General features: G+C 45.0%; 1 protein-coding gene and 1 non-coding gene across 2 annotated transcripts in view; both read left to right on the forward strand.

The window, feature by feature from the left end:
• LOC124716675 overlaps positions 1 to 23,910 on the forward strand; it is a 637,680-nt gene that overhangs the window by 139,759 nt on the left and 474,011 nt on the right. The gene's annotated exons all lie outside the window — the stretch shown is intronic.
• Trnat-ugu lies at positions 18,111 to 18,185 on the forward strand. Its single transcript has one exon. It is a non-coding gene; the product is annotated as a tRNA-Thr (tRNA).

The raw sequence follows: 23,910 nt of genomic DNA on the forward strand, positions 1-23,910 counted from the left end.
TGGCTCAAAAACGGGCTGTTCGAGCTATATGTGGTGTAAGTTCGAGATCCTCTTGTCGACCCCTATTCAATAGTTTGGGAATTCTGACATTGCCCTCACAGTATATATTTTCTTTAATGTCGTTTGTTGTTAGCAATTTTAGCTTATTCCCAAGAGTTAGCAGCATTCACTCAGTTAATACTAGGCAGAAATCCCATCTGCATGTGGAATGCACTTCATTGACTCTTGTGCAGAAAGGAGTGCAGTATTCTGCTGCATCCATTTTCGATAAGCTACCACAAGAACTCAGAAATCTTAGCAGTAGCCCAAAAGCTTTTAAGTCTAAACTGAAGAGTTTCCTCATGGCTCACTCCTTCTATTCTGTCGAGGAGCTCCTGGAAGAGCTGAAAAATTAAACAAATTCCAGTGTTACATTGTTGATTTTCTTTATTTAAACCTAGGAATTATCGCCTGAATACTTTTCTTGTATTTCATTTTATCTGTTTCCACTATCATGTTATAATTTCATGTATTGACTCGTTCCGTGACCATGGAGACTTCTCCTTAATTTGGTCCCACAGAACAATAAATAAATAAATAAAAAGTAGCAGCATTCCTACTAGGTAATCACTATCCCACTTGTAGGCTGCCACTAACACCACAACACAAACTATTGTGTTTGGAGTGATGGGGGTGGTTGGGAAGTATGAACTGATTGTGCTGGTGTAAGTGGTCGCCAGCACACTGGCAGGCAAACATGTAGCAAGAAGATCGATAGTGGGCGCTGGATAAAGAGCGCCTATCAGGAGAGAGGCCAAAGACAGGCTCGCAAGCAACTCGCCGCCAACGCCCTCTCGCCCACCAGTATTTATATTGCTGCCGCTGGCCGGAGGGCCTCAGTCACCAGCTCAGTCAATAGCTCAGCCACTCAGTCACTGGCGCACTAACTCACACTCGCAGTCGACGTCCATCAGTACCCGGATTAGTATACATAGCGGGACTTGTACTTCACCCATAGCGATACTAAAGTTTGTAATAGCTAGAATACCGAATAGTGTCTCCAAGAGGACTATTATGGAAGAGTTCACACCACAACACATGGACTCTCTTACAGACAAGAAGCTTCCGGTGTAGATAAAGAAGGAACCCTGTTAACACATGTGTGCAGTTGTGTTGTAGAAAGAAGCTACTGGCCACCAAACAGCAGCCTCACCCTTGATCTCTATGATACAAGACTCTACAGTGGCCGCCCGAAGTGGCCGTGCGGTTCTAGGCGCTGCAGTCTGGAACCGCGAGACCGCTACGGTCGCAGGTTCGAATCCTGCCTCGGGCATGGATGTGTGTGATGTCCTTAGGTTAGTTAGGTTTAACTAGTTCTAAGTTCTAGGGGACTAATGGCCTCAGAAGTTGAGTCCCATAGTGCTCAGAGCCATTTGAACCATTTTTGTACAGTGGCAACGAGGCAACAAGGACACAGCACTGCTGATGAATGGCATCGAATTAAGTTCAGTGATCTGTCTGGAGAGGCACAAAGATGCTACACCTCATGTCATGGTGTGGGGAGTCATCGGATGTGACCTCAGGTCCTGGCTGGTAGTGAATGTGGAAACTCTGACGGCACAACTGTCGCCATGGACACCCTGTCTCCTGATGCGACAGTATAATGGCGCCATTTTTGAACACGACAGTGTTCGTCGATACGTGCCACTGATCTGTCTGCGTTAAAATGAGGTACTGGCTTGGCCAGCAAAGTCCCCACATCTGTAGCTGACAGACCTCGTGTGAGACCATCTCAGTTATCAACTACATCCAGTATCCTAGATGACCAGTTAAAACAGTTGTGGACCACCTGATAGGATACACCCCTCCCAACTGAAACAGTGCATGTATACAGGCCAGAGTAGGTGCAACATCATACTGATAAGTAGCCTCGCACTACCAAGTTCTTTGTAAATTTTATGCAATTTTGTAATCACGCAATCAACCCATGAAGTTTCATTTCGTTTGGCCCTCTCCTTCTGGATGGTTCACTTTTTTTTTGCCAGGCACTGTATACAGGGTGAAAAGTATTTAAACCGACCGACTCTGGGAGATTGTAGAGGACACCAAAACAAATATTTTCCCCTAATGTCATTTTTTCCTATGAGGAGTATTTAAACCGGTAGAGGAAGATTTCCCTGGTGGCAAATTAATTAAACCAACGAACACTTTTCCATTTTTATGACCAAGAGACACCCCAATTTCAATTACAGCAGATTTTCAAAAATGCCTCCATTGATACGTAAGCAAAGGTTACACCGTCGGATCATGTTCTGTCTTACACGGGCAAAAACCCCAGGAGTATCTCGAATTGTTCCTGCAGCTACAACCAGGATAGGAGTTGCGTAAACAAGGTTGCGCATTTCTCCCCACATAAACTCCAGAGGGGACGTATCTGGAGATCGAGCAGGCCATGGTACAGGACCACCTCTGCCAATCCACATTTCTGGGAACCATCGGTCCAGGAATCGACGCACACGACGACTGAAATGTGCCGACGCCCCGTCACGTTGAAACCACATGCGTTGTCATCTAGGGAGCGGGACGTCTTCCAGCAATTCTGGCAATGCTCTGGAGAGAAAATTGTAATAGTGCCTGCCATTTAATGGCCTAGGTAGCCGATGCGGCCCAATTAAACAATCCCCAACAACACCGACCCACACATTAACGAAGAACCGCACTTGATGATCGCTAGTAACTGTGGCATGTGGGTTATCCTCACTCCAAACATGCGAACTGCGCATGTTGAAGACTCCATCACGCCCTAACGTTGCTTCATCAGTAAACAACACACAGAATGGAAATGTAGGATGCACTTCACACTGTTCCAGGTACCACTGCGAAATCTGTGGTCTGGGTGGATAATCAACTGGTTCCAGGTTGTGGACACGCTGTAAGTGAAATGGACGTAAGAATTGCTCTAGAAGGACTGTTCTTACATTCGTCTGATTCGTTCCCATGTTACGTGCAATTGCACGAGTGCTGATTGAAGGATCCTGCTCCACAAGCTGCAAGACAGCTTCCTCAAGTTGCAGCGTTGTTACCGTGCGACGGCGTCCCTGTCCAGGTAATCTGCTAAATGGCCCGGTCTCACGCAGACGTTGGTACACAGCAGCGAAGGTCGTACGATGCGGGATACGGCGATTAGGATATTGTTGTTGATAAACCCGTTGTGCAGCTCGTCCTTTGTGTTGCGCTACGTAGTACGCACCAACCATATCAGTGTACTCACTCCAGTTGTATCGCTCCATTAGTAAACAGAGACAATGCACTACTACACTGGTGGACAGCAGTTGCCTACAACTGAAGAGCGTAATACGCCCTCTAACAATTGAAGATCGTAATACCGCCTCAAACATCTGAAGAGCGTAATACGGCCTCCACCGCTTTAAATACTCCTCATAGGAAAAAATGACATTAGGGAAAAATATTTGTTTTGATGCCCTCTACAACCTTCCGGAGTTTGTCGGTTTAAATACTTTTCACCCTGTACGAGGTGCATTCAAGTTCTAAGGCCTCCGATTTTTTCTCTAATTAACTACTCACCCGAAATCGATGAAACTGGCGTTACTTCTCGACGTAATCGCCCTGCAGACGTACACATTTTTCACAACGCTGACGCCATGATTCCATGGCAGCGGCGAAGGCTTCTTTAGGGGTCTGTTTTGACCACTGGAAAATCGCCGAGGCAATAGCAGCACGGCTGGTGAATGTGCAGCCACGGAGAGTGTCTTTCATTGTTGGAAAAAGCCAAAAGTCACTAGGAGCCAGGTCAGGTGAGTAGGGAGCATGAGGAATGACTTCAAAGTTGTTATCACGAAGAAACTGTTGCGTAACGTTAGCTCGATGTGCGGGTGCGTTGTCTTGGTGAAACAGCACACGCGCAGCCCTTCCCGGACGTTTTTGTTGCAGTGCAGGAAGGAATTTGTTCTTCAAAACATTTTCGTAGGATGCACCTGTTACCGTAGTGCCCTTTGGAACGCAATGGGTAAGGATTACGCCCTCGCTGTCCCAGAACATGGACACCATCACTTTTTCAGCACTGGCGGTTACCTGAAATTTTTTTGGTGGCGGTGAATCTGTGTGCTTCCATTGAGCTGACTGCCGCTTTGTTTCCTGATTGAAAAATGGCATCCACGTCTCATCCATTGTCACAACCGACGAAAAGAAAGTCCCATTCGTGCTGTCGTTGCGCGTCAACATTGCTCGGCAACATGCCACATGGGCAGCCGTGTGGTCGTCCGTCAGCATTCGTGGCACCCACCTGGATGAGACTTTTCGCATTTTCAGGTCGTCATGCAGGATTGTGTGCACAGAACCCACAGAAATGCCAACTCTGGAGGCGATCCGTTCAACAGTCATTCGGCAATCCCCCAAAACAATTCTCTCCACTTTCTCGATCATGTTGTCAGACCGGCTTGTGCGAGCCCGAGGATGTTTCGGTTTGTTGTCACACGATGTTCTGCCTTCATTAAACTGTCGCACCCACGAACGCACTTTCGACACATCCATAACTCCATCACCACATGTCTCCTTCAACTGTCGATGAATTTCAATTGGTTTCACACTACGCAAATTCAGAAAACGAATGATTGCGCGCTGTTCAAGTAAGGAATACGTCGCCATTTTAAGTATTTAAAACAGTTCTCATTCTCGCCGCTGGCGGTAAAATTCCATCTTCCGTACGGTGCTGCCATCTCTGGGACGTATTGACAATGAACGCGGCCTCACTTTAAAACAATGTGTATGTTTCTATCTCTTTCCAGTCCGGAGAAAAGAAATCGGAGGCCTTAGAACTTCAATGCACCTCGTATATGGACGCGGCACACGTTCTTCTGTCCATGTCACCCCAGGGCGCAAGCTTCCTCGTAGCGACCCCTAGGTGCCTCACTGGAACGGCGCCGTCGACGTCATCGTCATCGACCAGCAGCTGGCCGTGCATTCGGACGGACGAGAGCCCGACGCCGACGCCGACGCCGACGCCGACGCCGACGCCGAGGCGAGACTCGCGAGCCACCGGTCGGCCTTGGCTGTCGCGGCGAGGAATCCATCATGTGCACGGCGCAGCCATGGGAGGTGTCTCGCCTCACGTTACCGAGGTCACGCCTGCCGCCTGCCTAACCAGCACCCATACCACGGCGACTGCCCGCCGCTCTCGGCAGCTGCGGCTCGGCTGCGCTCGTTTGCTGATGGAGATAGCCACTCTCTGTCAACTCCTAAACGCTGAGGGGGGAAGCGGTGCTGGTGGGGGGCCAGGGTGTGGGTACTGTAATCACAGCAAATATAGCGTAATATAAAGGCACACAGGTAGATGTTGTGTTCCTTGACTTGCGGAAGGCATTCGATACAGTTCCGCACTGCCGTCTAATGGAAAAAGCACGACTGTTAGGAAAATACAAGGTGAAAGGATATCCATGATACGATTCGCTGATGACATTGCTATCCTGAGTGAAAGTGAAGAAGAATTAAATGATCTGCTGAACGGAATGAACAGTCTAATGAGTACACAGTATGGTTTGAGAGTAAATCGGAGAAAGACGAAGGTAATGAGAAGTAGTAGAAATGAGAACAGCGAGAAACTTAACATCAGGATTGATGGTCACGAAGTCAATGAAGTTAAGGAATTCTGCTACCTAGGCAGTAAAATAACCAATGACAGACGGAGCAAGGAGAACATCAAAAGCAGACTCGCTATGGCAAAAAAGGCATTTCTGGCCAAGAGAAGTCTACTAATATCAAATACCGGCCTTAATTTGAGGAAGAAATTTCTGAGGATGTACGTCTGGAGTACAGCATTGTATGGTAGTGAAACATGGACTGTGGGAAAACCGGAACAGAAGAGAATCGAAGCATTTGAGATGTGGTGCTATAGACGAATGTTGAAAATTAGGTGGACTGATAAGGTAAGGAATGAGGAGGTTCTACGCAGAATCGGAGAGGAAAGGAATATGTGGAAAACACTGATAAGGAGAAGGGACAGGATGATAGGACATCTGCTAAGACATGAGGGAATGACTTTCATGGTACTAGAGGGAGCTGTAGAGGGCAAAAACTGTAGAGGAAGACGGAGATTGGAATACGTCAAGCAAATAATTGAGGACGTAGGTTGCAAGCGCTACTCTGAGATGAAGAGGTTAGCACAGGAAAGGAATTCGTGGCGGGCCACATCAAACCAGTCAGTAGACTGATGCCAAAAAAAAAAAAAAAAAAAAAGGAATACGGCCGACTGCGTAACCAGATTGAAGAATTTCTAGCTAACGGCTCACAGCATCTCATTACGAAGGCAGAGTAGTTTTCAGACGGAAAAGCTACGTCGGACGTCCTCCATGGGAGATTTATAGGACCATTACCTTTCATAATCATAATATTAATATGTGGACACGAAAATTGAAGTACCAATTTCTAATATTAAACAATGGAAAATCTAGGATGGAATGTAACAATATAATGAAAAGGACAGTTGCTACTAGCCATATAGCAGAGATGCTGGGACGCAGAAAGCCACAACATAGACTGTCAAGGCCTTTGTCAAAATTAGACAACAGGCACACACGCGCGCGCGCAAACACACGCAAACATAACTCACACACAAGTGACCACAGTCTCTGGTAGCTCTATCCTTCCTGGCCGAAAGCTAATTGCGTGACAGTCGTTTTATTGCGTGTTTCTGCGACTAAGTACCTCCCCTATACAATTTTTAGTATTAATCATTCGAAGAGGCCAATGAAACTTACATAATTCGAAAGGTGCTTGGCACTAGATGTGCACAAATAAAAAAGATCTTCTGTGTGCAAAGCTGTTGGGAATGATAAAAGGAAGTTGATGCGTTCACATTCACAAATATGGTGATACCTTCTCTATACGCATTTAAATCTCCAGTAGCTGAACATCGAAAATTAAAGTGCTACCAACTTCTGCCTTGCGTAGCGACCTGTTCCTATGGTAGAAATGACTCAAGAGAGTAACGACGTTTCGTGAACTCGCGTTCTAGGGACGTTCATGTTAAACGTTGCAGATAGTTTATTTGCAGTATCTCACCCATACAGCGCAGCTACAATGCCAGAATTGCCATGGCGCTGATTTTGTCAGCAGTGGAATTCAAAACGTAGTAACGAAGCCATCGGGGGCAAGAAAAGTTGATTATTAACGGCGTGTTTGCGTTTACTGTTGTCTATGAGTAAACGGAACTAACTTCGTGTTCTTTTGCCTTCGTCACCGCAAAACTTGAAGTGTTCATAATTTTCAGTTTCTTCATTTTGAATAGCTACGACTTCCATTTTTATACGGAAACTGCACTGAAGCGTCAAAGAAACTGGTATAGGCATGCGTGCTCAAATACAGAGACATGTAAACAGGCAGAATACGGCGCTGCGGTCGGCAACGCGTATATTAGGCAGAAAGGGTCTGGCGTAGTTGTTAGAACGGTTACAGCAGGTTATCGAGATTTAACCCTAGGACGCCCAAGCCTTTTTTTCTAACTTGGATGCCTAATGGGGTGGTTCGGCGAGCCCACAGGTATTTAATAAGTTTACTGACGAAAAATTACAGCTTTCAAATGGTTTATGTATTTTAACTAAGGCATCGGTTTATAAATGTTGTTAATTGTTATAAATATCGGATTGAGCGAATAAAAAATTGACATATTACAATACAAAATACAGATGTGTTCATATAATATAGACGACTCTGAGCCCTCAACTTCAAGGCAAGATACACACTTCACAATTTTTTCTGAGTGTGTGTTACACACTTGTTTATGACACTGTCCACTATTCTGTTTTGGTTTACTTGGATTGTTGTACTTTTGCTTCTTTGTTTTAGCTTTTCTTCCACAAACATGGCACCGACCTTTCCCTGCAGGAGGCTGACGTGCTTCTGCTGTCACTTCTTTGATTTTCTTTTGTAGAATAGTCTCCATTGATTGAAAAATTTGGTTAGATAACCTTCTTGCATTGGCACTTCTTTCTTCTACCTGCAATTTCGCTAGTTCCATCCCAGCTTGCAGAAGATAAAGTTTCCGTTTGTTGTGTTTCTTTTCATTACATCTTGGATGTTGCTGGATGAATATGGTGGTTGCATTGATAGCACAGATGTCGATGAGAGAGTAAAAAATAGATAGAGGCCATCTCTTTGTTCCCCTCTTGCAGGTGTACATACGCACCATTTAATCAATGGTATCAATTCCACCGTTAGTCGAATTATAATATGTATTCATCTCGGTTTTATTCTTCTCTCCTCCAACAGTGCCTTTATCTTGGTGCATTGTTGACAACATCAGTAGGATTTTACTTGGTTTCGTTTTTGCTGTGTAGGACACCAAAGTTCCTGGAGGCCTACGTGTTGGGAACTGCACTAACTCACTGCAAGTTTACAAGATAAATAACAGCTGACTGACATCAATAATCACTTCCTCTGAAAGTAAACCGATTGTTGTGAATATCAAGAATACCAACCAACAAGAAACTAACTTGCATTGTTGTCGAGATGAGAAATACGAAATCCTACTAAGGGAAATTTTCTATAGCATGGAAGCCTAAGGTGGGGGGGGGGGGGGGGGGGCGGGGGTTGTTGGACCCATAATTTTCAATAAAATATATTGATACTAACATTTCATGAAATAGCCAACAAACAATAACTCAAAGGGAATATGTAGTATGAAGGTTACTTGGGCAAAAGCAGGGGACATAAAACAATTGTGAGTTCAACGAACCCCCCCCCCCCCTTTAAACGTCCTAGGGTTAAGTGAGTTTGAACGTGCTGTTACAGTTGTCGCATGAGTGATGCGACACAGCATCTGCGAGGTAGCGATTTTCCCGTACGACCATTTCATGAGCGTACCATGAATATCAGGAATCCGGTAAAACATCAAATCTCCGACAGCTCTGCGGCCAGACCTGCAAGAACGGAACCAACGACGACTGAAGAGAATCGTTCATCGTGCCAGAAGTGCAACCAAACCAACAGAAGTGCACCCCTTCCGCAAATTGCTGCAGATTTCGGTTCTGGGCCATCAGCAGGTGTCAGTGCGCGAACCATTCAACGAAACATCATCGATATGGGCTTTCGGAGCTGAGAGCGCACTCATGTACCCTTGATGACTGCACGACACAAAGCTATGCGCCTCGCCTTGGCCCTTCAACACCGACATTCGACTGTCGATGACTGGAAACATGTTGTCTGGTCTGACGAGTCTCGTTTCAAATTATATCTAGCGGATGGACGTGTACGGGTATGGAGACAGCCTCGTGAATCGATAGGCCCCGCATGTCAGCAGGGCACTCTCCAAGCAGTTGGACGCTTTGTAATGGTGTGGTGCGAGTACAGCTGGAATGAAATGGGACCACTGATTCGTCTAGATACGACTCTGACAGGTGAACCGTACGCAAGCGTCCTGTCTGATCACCTGCGTCCATTCATGTCCATTGTGCATTTCGACGGACTTGGGCAATTCCAGCAGGACAAGGTGTCACGCCGCACGTCCAAATTCGCTACAGAGTGGCTCGAGGAACACTCTTCTGAGTTTAAAACATTTTCACTGGCCACCAAACTCCCCAGCGTGAATATTATTGAACATATCTGGGATGCAAAATTCTTAAGGCTTTCGTTGCCACTTGTTGACAAATTGCCTATTGGCTTCTGTCTCGGGTTCATCGGCCAACGTTCATATAATGATTTTTCTGACGTTTCGCCAGCACGAGTGGCTGGCATTGTCAAAGCTTCACCCTCCATTGCCGGTGGTGAACTGGAGCCGAGCTCGCGGCCGCAGACTATATGTACCTGGCGCGCCAACGTCCGAGGGCTTCTCCGCGGTCATTTCCGGTGCGATTCTCCTCTTGCTACCTGCGGCGGTCGTTCGCTGCAGTACGGGAAGCCAGTATCCGTTTACCTTAAGGCTTTCCTCTTTCTTGTTCAAACTGTTCGAGTGTTTTTGTATTTTCACAGCTTCTCTGAACAAGCGCGTCTGATAGTGCTTCTCTACAGCCAGAACCTCCGTGTCGGCGAATTTTATTACGTGGTCGGTCTCATTCAGTGCGTGCTCTGCCACGGCCGATTTCTCCACCTGCCCCAACCTGCAATGTCGCTTATGCTCTTTGATCCTGGTGTTAATGGATCGTCCAGTCATTCCGACATAAACTTTTCCGCATGTGCATGGTATACGGTATATTCCCGACATTGCAAGTGGGTCTCTCTTCTCCTTCGCCGATCTAAGACACTCTTTGATCTTCCTTGTCGGTTTGAAAATCGTCTTTACGCCATGTTTGCGCAATATACGGCCGATTCTGTCCGTCACTCTGGGAATGTATGGCAGAAAGGCCGTACCTGACATTTATTTTTCTGGTTCCTTCCTTCGCCGAGTGTTTGGCTCTGTTACACTTCTAATATAATTTGTGGAGTACCCATTGCTCCTCAGGACAGTTTCCAGGTGTTGCATTTCTCGTTTGAGGTGTTGCGGCTCACATATTCGTACTGCTCTCGTTACGAGCGTACTAATCATGCCTCTTTTCTGGCTCGGGTGGTGGTTTGACAGTTTGTGCAGGTATCGGTCCGTGTGTGTCGGTTTTCGATACACGCTGTGTACCAGGTTTTCGCCGTCCCTTGTGACCAGCACATCTAGAAATGGCAGTTTCTTGTCCTTTTCTACTTCCATGGTAAATGTTATGTTGGCATGCCAACGACCGTCGCAGGTAACAAGAGGAGAACCGCACCGGAAATGACCGTGGAGAAGCCCTCGGACGTTGGCGCACCAGGTAAATATAGTCTGCGGCCGCGAGCTCGCCTCCAGTTCACCACCGGCAATGGAGGGTGAAGCTTTGACAATGCCAGCCACTCGCGCTGGCGAAACGTCAGAAAAATCATTAGATGAACGTCGGCCGATGAACCCGAGACAGAAGCCAATAGGCAATTTGTCATATCTGGGATGCTTTGGAATGTGCTGTTCAGAAGAGATCTCCACTCCCTCGTTCTCTTAAGGATTTATGCCCTGCAAGATTCACGGTCAGTTCCTTCAGATATTAGTCAAGTCCACACCACGTCGTGGGTCATGAATGCTCTAATTGATATTAGACAGGTGCAACAGTTTCTTTGGCTTTTGAGTGTATGTTTGTTTTAGGCTATGCTTCGAAGAAGAACACTAATGGGTTGCATGAAAAGCTAGAGAGAGACAGTTTTTGCGTAGACAATGAATAGGAATAATGTGTACACTGACGATGATGATTCCATTGTTGTTTGGAAAGTACATTTAAATGTGCAATTACGTAATTCCAAATAATTTTTAGAGTTATAATTACAGTTTGATGAATTTATAGTGCAGATTTTGTAATGCAGGTCATTGCACATTTGAAGTTACTTTACGAGGTACAGCGGCATTACATTGTGTTGTCATAAGGGAAAAGTGAATTTGCCTGTAGTAAACACAAAATTTACTTTTCAGCGCGCTGTATCAAGGACATCAAATAATCGAACAACTGAAGAGAAATCAATGAATTATTTCAAGACTACTCGTAGCTGCAATGCAGTATTTGCTGTGGGTCAGCTCTGAGGCTAACATTTCAGAGAAAGTTTTACTGGGAGTGTATCACTTTAAGATAACACATTTATATCACAGATCAGATACACTTACTCAGTTGGTCAAATTTAGACCACACGCGATACTAGTGTATGTAAATGACCTACTGGATAAAGTTCCATGAGCCCTTTGTGGATGGTTCTGTTGTACGCAGGGAAGTCGCGAGAACAGAAAATTGTAGCAGGTGTAGGAAGACCAGTAGAGGATAGACGCTTGGTGCAGGCAATGGCAGCTGACTTCAACATAAACAAATCTAACGTATTGCGAGTAGAGAGACAGGGAGACCGTTTATTGTATGATTACTCAAGTGCATGACGATCACTGGAAGCAGTTACTTCCATAAAAGACCCAGGAGTATGTGTACGGAGCGATCTGAAAGAGGACGAAAACATCAAATTTATCGCGAGTACGGCAGACGCCAGACAGATTTACTGGAAGAACCCCCAGGAAATGCAGTCCGTCAACAAGGTAGCTTACAAAACGCTCGTTCGACCAGTACTTAACTACTGCTCGTCACTCAGCGATCCATACCAGATAGGAGTGACAGACGAAACAGACAACATTCAAAGAAGAGCAGCGCGTTTCGTTACGGGTTGACTTAGTAGGCAAGAAAGCGTCACAGATGTCATTATTCCAACTACAGCGGCAGACGCTGCAAGAGGGGCCTTCTGCGCCACGCTGTGGTTTTATTGTTAAAGTTCCGACAGCGTACCTTCCTAGAAGGGTCAACAAACATACTGCTTCGTCCTACGAACAACTCGCGAAAAGACCATGAAGAGAAAATTAGGCAGGTTCGAGCCACTTACGACTGGAACGGGAAACGGCGAAAGTGACACTGCTGCTCAGAGTACATCTACATCTACATCATACTCTGCAAGCCACCTAATGCCGTGTGGCGGAGGGTACTTTCAGTACCACTATCTGATCCCTCCAACCCTGTTCCACTCGCGAATAGTGCGTGGGAAGAATGATTGTCGGTAAACCTCTGTATTGGCTCTAATTTCTCGAATTTTCTCCTCGTGGTCAATACGCGAGATGTATTTGGGGGGAAATAATATGTTCTATGACTCCTTCTGAAAAGTGCTGTCCCGAAGTTTCATAGTAAATCTCTCCGTAATGCACAACGCCTCTCTTTTAACGTATGTCAGTGGAATTTGCTTAACATCTCCGTAATGCTCTCTCGGCAGCTAAACGATCCCGTGATTAAACGCGCTGCTCTTCGTTGGATCTTCTCTATCTTCTGTATCAGCCCTACGTGATAGGGATCCCAGATGAACAATACTCAAGAATCGGGCGATCAAGCGTCTTATAAGCCACTTCTTTCGTGGATGAGTTACATCTCCTTAAGATTCTTCCAATGAATCTGAGTCTTGTATCTGTTTTTCCCACTATCTGTGTTACATGATCATTCCACTTAAGGCCACTCTGGATAGTTACGCCTAGATATTTTACGGCTGACGCTGTCTCCAGCTGTTTGTCATCAATAGTGTAGCAGTACAATAGTGGATTTGTTTTCCTATGTATGCGCAACTTGTTACATTTATTTACATTCAGGGTCAACTGCCAGAGTCTGCACCAATCATCAATTCCCTGCAGGTCGTTCTGCAAATTCTTACTACCTTCTGGCGTTGCTACTTTGTTATAAACAACTGCATCATCTGCCACTAGTCTTAAAGAGCATCCGACGCTTTCTACTAGATCATTTATATATATTGTGAGCAGAAACGGTCCTATCGCACTTCCTGTACTACTCCGGATATTACCTTTACATCTGTCGATTTAGTTCCGTTTGGAGCGACGCGTTGAGTTCTATCTGCAAGAAAGTCTTGCATCCAATCTGCTCCGATACTCCGTAAGCTCGTATTTTTTTCTTTACCGTTAGGTACCTTTCGTTGCTCAAGCGACCTACGATAAATTACTGCTAGAAGGGGAGGAAGTTCTTTCGCGTAATCTTTATAGAATCTTATAGGTATCTCATCTAGTCCTCAAGCCTTTCCACTACTAAGCGACTGTAGCTGCTTCTCAATTCCGCAGTCGGTTATCTCAATGTCTGCCATTTCGAGGTTCGCATGACGATTGAAAGGAGGGACAGTGGTACGATCTTCTGCGGTGAAACAACTTCGAAAGACCGAATTCAGTATTTCGGCCTTCTCTCTGTTATCTTCCGTTTCTGTGCCGGTGAGGTCGCTGAGAAAATGAATATTTTATTTTGACCCACTTACTGATTTTACGTACGACCAAAATCTCTTAGAGCTTTCACTCAGGTTGGTTGACAACGTCCTACTTTCGCAATCAATCAACGCTTCTCTGATTGCTCTCCTTACGCTAATTTTCGCTTCGTTCAGCTTCAGTTTGCCAGCTAATTTTTTACTTCTCTTAAATCTGAAATGAAGTGCTCATTGTTTACGTAGCACTTTTCTAACACGGCTATCAAACCACGGTGGATCTTTCCCATCCCTTAAAACCTTACTCGGAGCATATTTGTCTAGGACATATTGAACGATGCCTTTGAATTTTTTCCATTTGTTCTCCACATCCTCGCCAGTATCACAGAATATTTGATGGTGACTGCAGAGATATTCTGAAATTTGTATCCTGTCACCCTTGCTGAACAAACATATCTTCCTACCTTTCTTAACATTCCTTGTAGGACCCGTCGTCATAGATGCTGTCACAGCATTATGATCAGTGATACCTTCCTTTACGTAAACTGATTCGATAAGTTCAGGTCCGTTTGCGGCCACACAGCGCAAGGTCACGTACAGAGTATAAATGTAGATGTACTTTATGATGTGGAACGACGAACGTAGGGGAGTCCTAATTTAAGAGAGCAGAAGGTTATTTACTAGTCGTACAGAAACCACACCGCATTTACCAGAGTGTATCAAATAAAAATCTTATTTATTACCAGTAGGACTGAAAGGAGTCTACTGTAGCACACGCGTATGTAGCACCCGAATATGGTACAATATTAATGTAAACTAAACTGAAACTATGGTGTTATAAACGATGTATGTCTCTGATAGGTTTTATAAAGCGAATCGCTGACTGTTCACGACCGCAGAACCAAAGATACTGTTTCTTGTCTGAGATTGTAGTGTTGGAGTAAGAGAGCGCTTGGCACACACTTGTAGGTAGCTGACGATGGAGTAGGCAGTTTCTGTGGTGTGCTGTGTGAAGCCACCAACTGTTAGATTAATGTAGGAATTACGAGAACATGGAAACAGAAGTCTCACAAGGAAGGTAAAGATGTTAAATAATTATGATTTTTGTTTAGCCAGCGCGTTAGTATAGATAAGTTGGCTGATTGTTGAGTAACCCCAGAACATTCATAAACTGATTTGATAAAAAGGCTAGTTAAATATTTCACTTTTGTAATGTTTCTATAATTTGTTAACAGAGCTATATGTAATATGAAGATATGCATTTATGCTGGTTTAGTGAGGTTGTATAATACTTGCTGTATAAATCTCATTGCTTGCGGATCAATTAGTAAATATGATCTATCATTCTAACCAATGTTATTTCAATTGTAGATGTTTTTGGAACGACAAACATAACTTGCATTATAATTTTGCTGAAAAAGCTCAGTGTTAGTAAGTAATTCACCACAATCAGCACCTCCACCCTTTCCAGGTCATATGTTTTTCAAACAAGTTGAATTTTTCATAAATGTTTTCATTTATCAGCCAAAAGAATTTAATGTACCTTTCGAAGTATTGCCGGCAGCATTGCACATCGCTGATCCCGTAGCTAGCATATTTTATTCTTCTTCATGAGAGACCAGAATATATCGCGATCCACCGTTGCTGCTGCACAGGGACCAAAGTTGCCAGTTTTGTAGGGGGCCAGAGGATTCAGTGGCGAAGGGGCTGCATGTATTTTGCAGTGACTGTATTTCTTTATTGGTACTGGGAGTTGAATAGCCCAAACAGTTCGCATAAAGCTTTTGCTAACACAACAGAATAAGCACACCACTTGCACTTAGAACACGATACACGATATTTCGAGGATGAGATTTTCACTCTACAATGGAGTGTGCGCTGATGTGAAACTTCCTGGCAGATTTAAACTGTGTGCCGGATCGAGACTCGAACTCGGGACCTTTGCCTTTCGCGGGCAAGTGCTCTACCATCTGAGCTACCCAAGCACGTCTCACGGCCCGTCCTCACAGCTTTAATTCTGCCAGTACCTCGTCTCCTACCTTCCAAACTTCACAGAAGCTCTCCTGCCAGGACGTTTCACGATAATTAGAGTTTAGTACCCATTCCGCAGTTCAGGCGTTCATTCAACGTAATCATCTTAGAATTTTCTTTGTTAAAGAACATTACACTTTCATTCAACGTAATCTAAAGAAGTAATTATTTTATAATGAATGTTACAACACTTTCATCTTCAATTCCTTAAAGTATCGAATTGCTGTTTTTAAAACAGCTCCGTACGCCTCATTTAAGTTAATGTGTTAAGTGTTTGACGTCAACCATTTAAAAGCATTACAAAACACTATTTATGCTGATTTTATTATTTTCGGGTTATTCACCCATACACTAATGAAAAAGTTCAGAAAATAAACTTCCTGGCAGATGTAAACTGTGTAACGGACACAGACTCGAACTCGCAACTTTCGCCTCTGGCGGGCATGTGCTCTAACCAACTAAGCGCAAGCGCAAGTCACGACCAGTCCTCACAGCTTTGCTTCCGCCAGTACCTCGCCTCCTACCTTCCAAACTTCACAGAAGTTCTCCTGCGAAACTTGCGGGATTAGCGATCCTGGAAGAAACGGTATCGCGGAGACATGACTATACAGCTTTGAGGGATTGTTTCCGGGCCGGACCCTGTGGTCGAGCGGTTCTAGGCGCTTCAGTCCGGAATCGCGACGCTGCTACGGTCGCAGGTTCGAACCCTGCCTCGGGCATGGATGTGTGTGATGTCCTCAGGTTAGTTAGGTGTAAGCAGTTCTAAGTCTAGGGGACTGATGACCTCAGATGTTAAGTCCCATTGTGTTTAGAGCCATTTGAACCCTTTGATTGTTTCCGGAATGAAATTTTCACTGTGGAGTTTAGAAGGTAGGAGACGAGGTACTGCCAGAAATAAAGCTGTGAAGAAGGGTCATTAGTCGTGTTCTGGTAGACCACTTGCTCGAGAAAGGCAAGCCTCGGATTTCTGTCCGGCACACAGTTTTAATCGGCCAGCAAGTTTCATATCAGCAGACACTCCACTGCAGAATGAAAATTTCATTCTGGAAACATCCCCCACGCTGTGTGTACGCCACGTCTTGGCAATACCCGTTTCCTCCACGACCGCTACTGCATCAGGTTACGCAAGACAACTTCTGTGAGGTTTCAAGGGTAGAACGTGATGTACTGGCCGAAATAAGGCTGCGAGGGCAGGTCGGGAGTCGTCTGGTGGCAAATTGCCCATACGTGCTAACAACAACGTGAATAATCGCTTTGTTGCCACTTCCCCCTATGATTTTAAAAATTCCGGTAGAATATCATTTATCCCTTTTATAAGCCTTCAAAAGCTGTTCTAAATTCTGGTACTAACATTGGCTCCACTATGTCTTCCTGGTCGACTCCTGTTACGTTGTCTATCACTTCATCAGACAACTCCTCCCCCTGATAGAGACCCTCAGTGTATTCTTTCCACGTATCTGCTCTCTACTCTGCATTCAACAGTGGAATTCCCAACGCACTCTTAATGTTACCACGCTTGCTTTTAATTTCAACTAAGATTGTTTTGATTTTTCTGTATGATGAGTCAGTCCTTCAGACAGTCATTTTTTTTTCCATTTCTTCACAATTGTCATGTAGCCATTTCGCCTTAGCTTTCCTGCAATAACCTCTACATCTTTGGGCACGGTAACCGGTCAACGTCATTGTGTGATAGTACTCTTTCCCCATGTGTGTCTTTTCAGGGATCCATTCGGCCCTGAATTCACTTTTATGGATGACAACGCGCGACCACGTCGAATAGCGCAGTTGACGGAACCCTTGGAAGACAAGAGTATTCGGCGAATGGACTGACCTGCTCGTTCACCGGACTTAAATCCCACCGTGTACCTGTGGGATTAATGGGAGGCGAACTGCAACACGTCCCCATGCACCGACGATTATCCAGCAGTTCTGAATGCACCGCTAGATGGATCGAACGTTCTACCACAAGTACTCCTTACCAACCTTGTAACTTGCGTGGCTGTGCGTTGCAGAACTTGCATTGCTGTCCATGGTGGTCACATATCCTGTTGCAATCCGTATGAAGATGGTATCTGCTCTTTCGAACATGTACGAAAGAACAGCTACCATCTTCATATAGTTAAGGCTAAGCGGCCATTAACCTCCTTCTTCTGTGCTGGATGCACACGTATTGCCCGAACTCTTACGGGATTCGGTAAGATTGCCTGCCGCGAGTAATGAGTGTAATGAGCAGGAGTACTAAGAATGCAGTGTGTGGACATTAAGTTGGGAATGTTGCTCTCACGGGGAGCGTGCAAGGGATAAGTCCCTGCAGTCGCACTATCCTCTGTGCCGTCGGTGGCTCAGATGGATAGAGCGTCTGCCATGTAAGCAGGAGATCCCGGGTTCGAGTCCCGATCGGGGCACACATTTTCAACTGTTCCCGTTGATGTATGTCAATGCCTGTCGGCAGCGTAGAGTCTTGATTTAATTATCATTTCATGTTACAATCCGTGTCCCGCCTTGCTTAATGTCCACGGGACTATCATAAATCACGCTGCTTCAGTGTAATTATTGTTTTCGAATAAAAGTGTAATTTCTGTTGATGTACAGGGTGTCCATAAAGTCTCTTTACAACTTCAAAACTTTATTACAACGGCAGTCGTTAAAATATTTTAACTACATTTCTTTTATTGTAATCAGTGCATATAAAAGTGTTTCGACAGTGTTTAATAGACCTCTATATGGGCGCCTTTAGTTGCACGAAGCACATCAAGACGGTACTCGATTTCTTGCCATGTTCGCTGTAACATAGCGTCATCAATGGTGGCAATGTCCTTTGCTTCAAGTCAGTTTATCTGCGTTTGATACACGATATCTTTTTCATAACCCCCATAAAAAAAAGTTCAAGGGAGTGATATCTGGCGAATCCGGTGCCAAGGAAATGGCCGATCCCTCCCAATCCATCTGCCTGGAAATGTTTCGTTAAGGAACCGACGAACATGGAAGCTGGAAAATGGCAGGTTGTAAGTCAGTTAATTGTGGTGCTACATATTCGATCAGAAGGTCGAGGTAAACATCTGCAGTAATTGTTGACCCGTTGAAGGGAAATGGACCAATTATTCGGCTGCACATGATTCCACACCACACATTCACTTTTGGACTATGCCGGTGAAGCTCCCTAGTCATATGGGGGTGTTCAGATCACCAGCTTCTCACACTGTGTCTGTTTACTATCCAAGAAACGTGAAAAGTTGCCTCGTCACTGAAACAAACTCGCATGAGGAATGCATCATCCTCCGAAAGGCGTTCCAGCATGTTGACTGCAAACTCTGTCCATTTTGGCTTGTCATTTGGCTCAAGTGTCTGTAACAGTTGCACTTCGTAAGCGTACAACCGTAAGTTCTTCTGGAGGACCTGATGCACAGCTGAACGTGGTAGTTGCAACTTTCTGGCAGCAGTGCGGGTGGAGTTCGTAGGTGAACAATTGAAGACGTTTAAAACGCGATCGATGTTTTCCTCGGATGTTCTCGGTCGCCCGCTCCTCCCTTTATCCAACACTGTCCCTGTCACCATAAATTTTTTTGTGCCACGCACGGATTGAAGGGCGCGATGTTGGATCTCCTCCATGCCTTGTTCTGAAGTTTCGTTGAGTCTGAACATCCGATTTTGTCTCAATATACCAGGACACACACTGTGTCTTTTCTCTTGAGGAGTTGCCATTTTATAGAAGTTCAATTCCTTCCATCAACAATCTGAGAGACAAAATTGTAGTGTATATAAAAACTTAAGTAAACAGTGATTACAATAAAAGAAACTTTGTTAAAATATTTCAACTACTGCCGTTGTAGCCGGCCGGAGTGGCCGTGCGGTTCTGGGCGCTACAGTCTGGAACCGGGCGACCGCTACGGTCGCAGGTTCGAATCCTGCCTCGGGCATGGATGTGTGTGATGTCCCTAGGTTAGTTAGGTTTAATTAGTTCTAAGTTCTAGGCGACTGATGACCTTAGAAGTTAAGTCGCATAGTGCTCAGAGCCATTTGAGCCATTTGAACTGCCGTTGTAACAAAATTTTGAAGTTGTAAAGGGACTTTATGGACACCTTGTATTTCTTCCAGTTACTTCTTGGACAGTACTGTAGCAGTTCTACGAATGGTCAAAGTTTCATTGAGCCGTCTTACTTGGCAGAGGCACGTGATGTAAGAATTACTTTGGCAACTTTTACACGCCAATATATCTATTATTCCTCCGGCATTGGAACACGAACAGTGAAGATTAATGTGGATCAAACAGGCGGTAAATGTAGGTTTCGATTTATATTGTAGACTTTCAAATTTCTACAGTTTTCTTTCTTTTTTTCTTTTTTTTTTTCTTAACGTGCATAATATCAGTAGAGTATTAGGATAATTTACCATTGATGCGTATGGAGCTGTTCGTTGAGAATTTGGGAAGTTTCAAGTACTAGCGAATTACAACCTTGAGTAGAACTGTGAAACATGCGTGGATAGCTCGATTGGATTTGCTGTTGTCCTTGAAAGGCAAGGCTCTGAGTTTGAGACCACACTTCTACATTTATATTTACTACAAGCGCTGTCAACTACTTGAAGAGAGTGGCAGAGGGTACTTCCCATTATGAGGGCCTTTTCCCGCTCCATTCATGTATGGATCGTGAGAATAATGACAAAAGCCTCTGTAATTAAACTGATTTTGTCTGCGCGATTACCTGAGAGCACGATATGTAGTGGTTTGTGGAATAGTCCAAGTTTGGTCATTTAAATTCAGGAGTTGGCACTTTGTAAACACGTAGGCTCTCACGTGATAGTTTTAGTACTTGGAACATTGTAAATACGTAGGCTTCCACGAGACAGTTTGCCTCTTCAGTTTATACAGCATATCCATGACACTTTCCAACGGGGCAGACAAACCTACGACCATTCGTACTGCCCTGATCTATATACGTTCAATACAGAACAGAAACAGAGTGAAATTTTACATAATTATGGCTGTACCTACTCTTTCTTGTATACCGTTCTGTTATGAGTAATAGCAAAAAATAAAAGAATGACGTTATCAGGCAGGTGACGTGAAGTTAATGGAGTACGTAAGGGGCTATAATACAGTGGATAAAATAAGAAATGAAACAATAAGATCAGATTTAAAAATATTTTCAGTTAATGGCAGGGTAGAGAGAATGAAATTTTGATAGAATGGTAGTATGACAAAAAATGAGAATTAGGGACCAACTGGAAAGAGAGAACCAGGTAGAGCTCGTACGAGGTACATGGATGACAGAGACCAGAGCGCCTAATGCTTGGAAGGAGATGATGATGATTACGGTGGTAGTTCTATTTGGTACAGGTCCCATACCCTTGAGTGTTTTGTAAGCAATCTCCTTTGAGTGCATTTATCTAGTATTCTACCAATGAGACCAATTCCGCCACGACATAGCCTGTGCGACCATTCCAGTTCATACACCTACAAACTGTTGAATGATTAGATTTTTGATTTATCAATTCCGTAGACATAGGGCACTATTGCCAGTTTGGTAGCAGAGAATCGCCACCGTTGTTGATCTCCTTGGCTGATGCCCAAGATTCCTGTCGGATTGGGCGTCCTCGCTTTAAAAATAGCTTGAAAGATGAATGTGACAGCTGCAATTTTTAAAGGTTGTCCCTAATTAACATGACACACTTCGACACCGAGTCGTCACGTCCCATTCTCGACACATCGGTTGCACAGCAATCGGCTTGACGGATCTGCTTCTGCCGCGCACTGCTCGTAAATGTCTCAGCACGTCGAGGTCCCAAATAATTGCCGCCATTATGCGCTTGTACAAATACAAATTGTCGCGGGCTTGTAATCCTAAGTGGGCCCTGATTACCGCTCGGCGTTCCAACTTGTTATGCTAATTGTCATACCGCGAGCGGCCTGTACGCCCTGGAACGAGTGGGAAGCGTTCGCCTTGCATCTGCGGGCTTCTCTGCTCGCACATCGCGCTGGAACTGTCGCCGCAGCGTTACGTCGCCATATACGGACGGCCTCGTTAAAGGTGGAGCTGGAGTGTTTCGCGATGAGATTCCACCTGTTGTACAGCTCAAGGCAGAACCCGCAGCGATACATACTGTCTGCTCAGTACGAGAGACATTTCATTAAAATGCACACCAATTTTTTTTAATTACACGTTTTATTTATTTATTTATTGTTTTATATTCATAAATATAGTTTTCCTGCTTCTCTATGACTGAATCCCAACCTCTGGGAAGCTCTATTATTTCATCCAGGACACCACATCTGTTCAGCAGTCGAATGGTTCGGGTAAGGGTGGCAAAACGTTCTTCCAGAGAAGGGGAACGACGTCCACGCAGAGGTTTCTTCAACTTCGGGAACAAGTCGAAGTCTGGTGGACTCATGTCCAGGCTGTACGAAGGATGCGGTGACACTTCTAGTCCGTTTTCGGCACTTTTCGGCTACAACATTGTGTGAAATTAGGATAATACACTGCCGTGACGCTCGTTCCACACAGTATTCTAAAAATGGTTCAAATGGCTCTGAGCACTATGGGACTTAACATCGGAGGTCATCAGTCCCCTAGAACTTAGAACTACTTAAACCTAACTAACCTACGGACATCACACACATCCATGCCCGAGGCAGGATTCGAACCTGCGACCGTAGCGGTCGCGCGGTTCCAGACTGTAGCGCCTAGAACCGCTCGGCCACCCCACAGTATTCTATCTGTGACAATGACTACTTGGTGATCATAAACAAAACTCATCGTTTGCTTGAGCTTTGAATGAGCGTGTCGAAGTTTTTTTATGAATCTGAACCTCTCCCCCTCACTGGACTGTGATTTCAATTCAAGGTCTCTAATTCACGTTTCATCAGTAGTGAAACTTCGACACAAGAATCCTTGACGACGTTCACGGTAGAATTGTTGTTTGAGCAGGGCTGCAATGTTCACGCGTTTGTGTTCCTCTTCAGCAGTCAAACAGTGTGGGACCCATCTGGCAGAATTTTTTCTCTTTTTGGTTGAAATGGCCCTGAGCACTATGGGACTTAACATCTGAGGTCATCAGTCGCCTAGAACTTAGAACTACATAAACTTACCTGACCCGAGGACATCATACACATTCATGCCCGAGACAGGACTGGAACCTGCGACCGTAGCGGTCGCGCGGTTCCACATGGCTCAAATGGCTCTGAGCACTATGGGACTTAACATCTACCGAGCGAGGTGGCGCAGTGGTTAGACATTGGACTCGAATTCGGGAGGACAACGGTTCAATCCCGCGTCCGGCCATCCTGATTTAGGTTTTCCGTGATTTCCCTAAATCGCTCCAGGCAAATGCCGGGATGGTTCCTTTCAAAGGTCACGGCCGACTTCCTTCCCTGTCCTTCCCTAATCCGATGAGACCGATGACCTCGCTGTCTGGTCTCGTTTCCCAAAACAGCCAGCCAACATCTGTGGTCATCAGTCCCCTAGAACTTAGAACTACTTAAACCTAACTAACCTAAGGACGTCACACACATCCATGCCCGAGGCAGGATTCGAACCTGCCACCGTAGCGGTCGTGCGGCTCCGGACTGAGCGCCTAGAACCGCTAGACCACCGCGCGCTGTTCCAGATGAAGCTCCTAGAACCGCTCGGTCACAGCGGCCGGCTTTCCTTGTCTTCAGATTACTTGTCAGAATACGGAATACTGATGATGTGGGATTTCCCGTGGCTTCAAGGTGTTCCTCACAAGTGTGCGATCTTCTTCAAGAGCGTCTGTCATCAGTTTCAAAGTTCTATCATCTTTTAACGTTTTTGGCCTTCCGAGTCTTGGATTATCGTCTATGCTCACACGACCCGACGAAAACGACTAATTCAATGTGAAACTGTACTGCCGTCCACTGTAAACTCACAAAAAACTTCAGTTAAAGCCCTGTAGATTTCTGTCTGGTTTTTGCCGGGTGAAATTTCGATCTTGTTGTACGACATCTGGTCTTCAATAGGCACAGAACGAGAGACCCCTGCAAGCTCCACTTCTACACATCACCAATGTTTTGTTAGAGTACACAGCGAAAAAAACAAAAACACGTGCTTCTCCCTCACACTCCCAACTACATGTGACGCAATTTTCATTGTTGTTGCGTCAAACAATCCACAGTAA

This window comes from Schistocerca piceifrons, chromosome 9 (assembly GCF_021461385.2).
Source record: "Schistocerca piceifrons isolate TAMUIC-IGC-003096 chromosome 9, iqSchPice1.1, whole genome shotgun sequence".
NCBI classification, from domain to species: Eukaryota; Metazoa; Arthropoda; class Insecta; order Orthoptera; family Acrididae; genus Schistocerca; species Schistocerca piceifrons.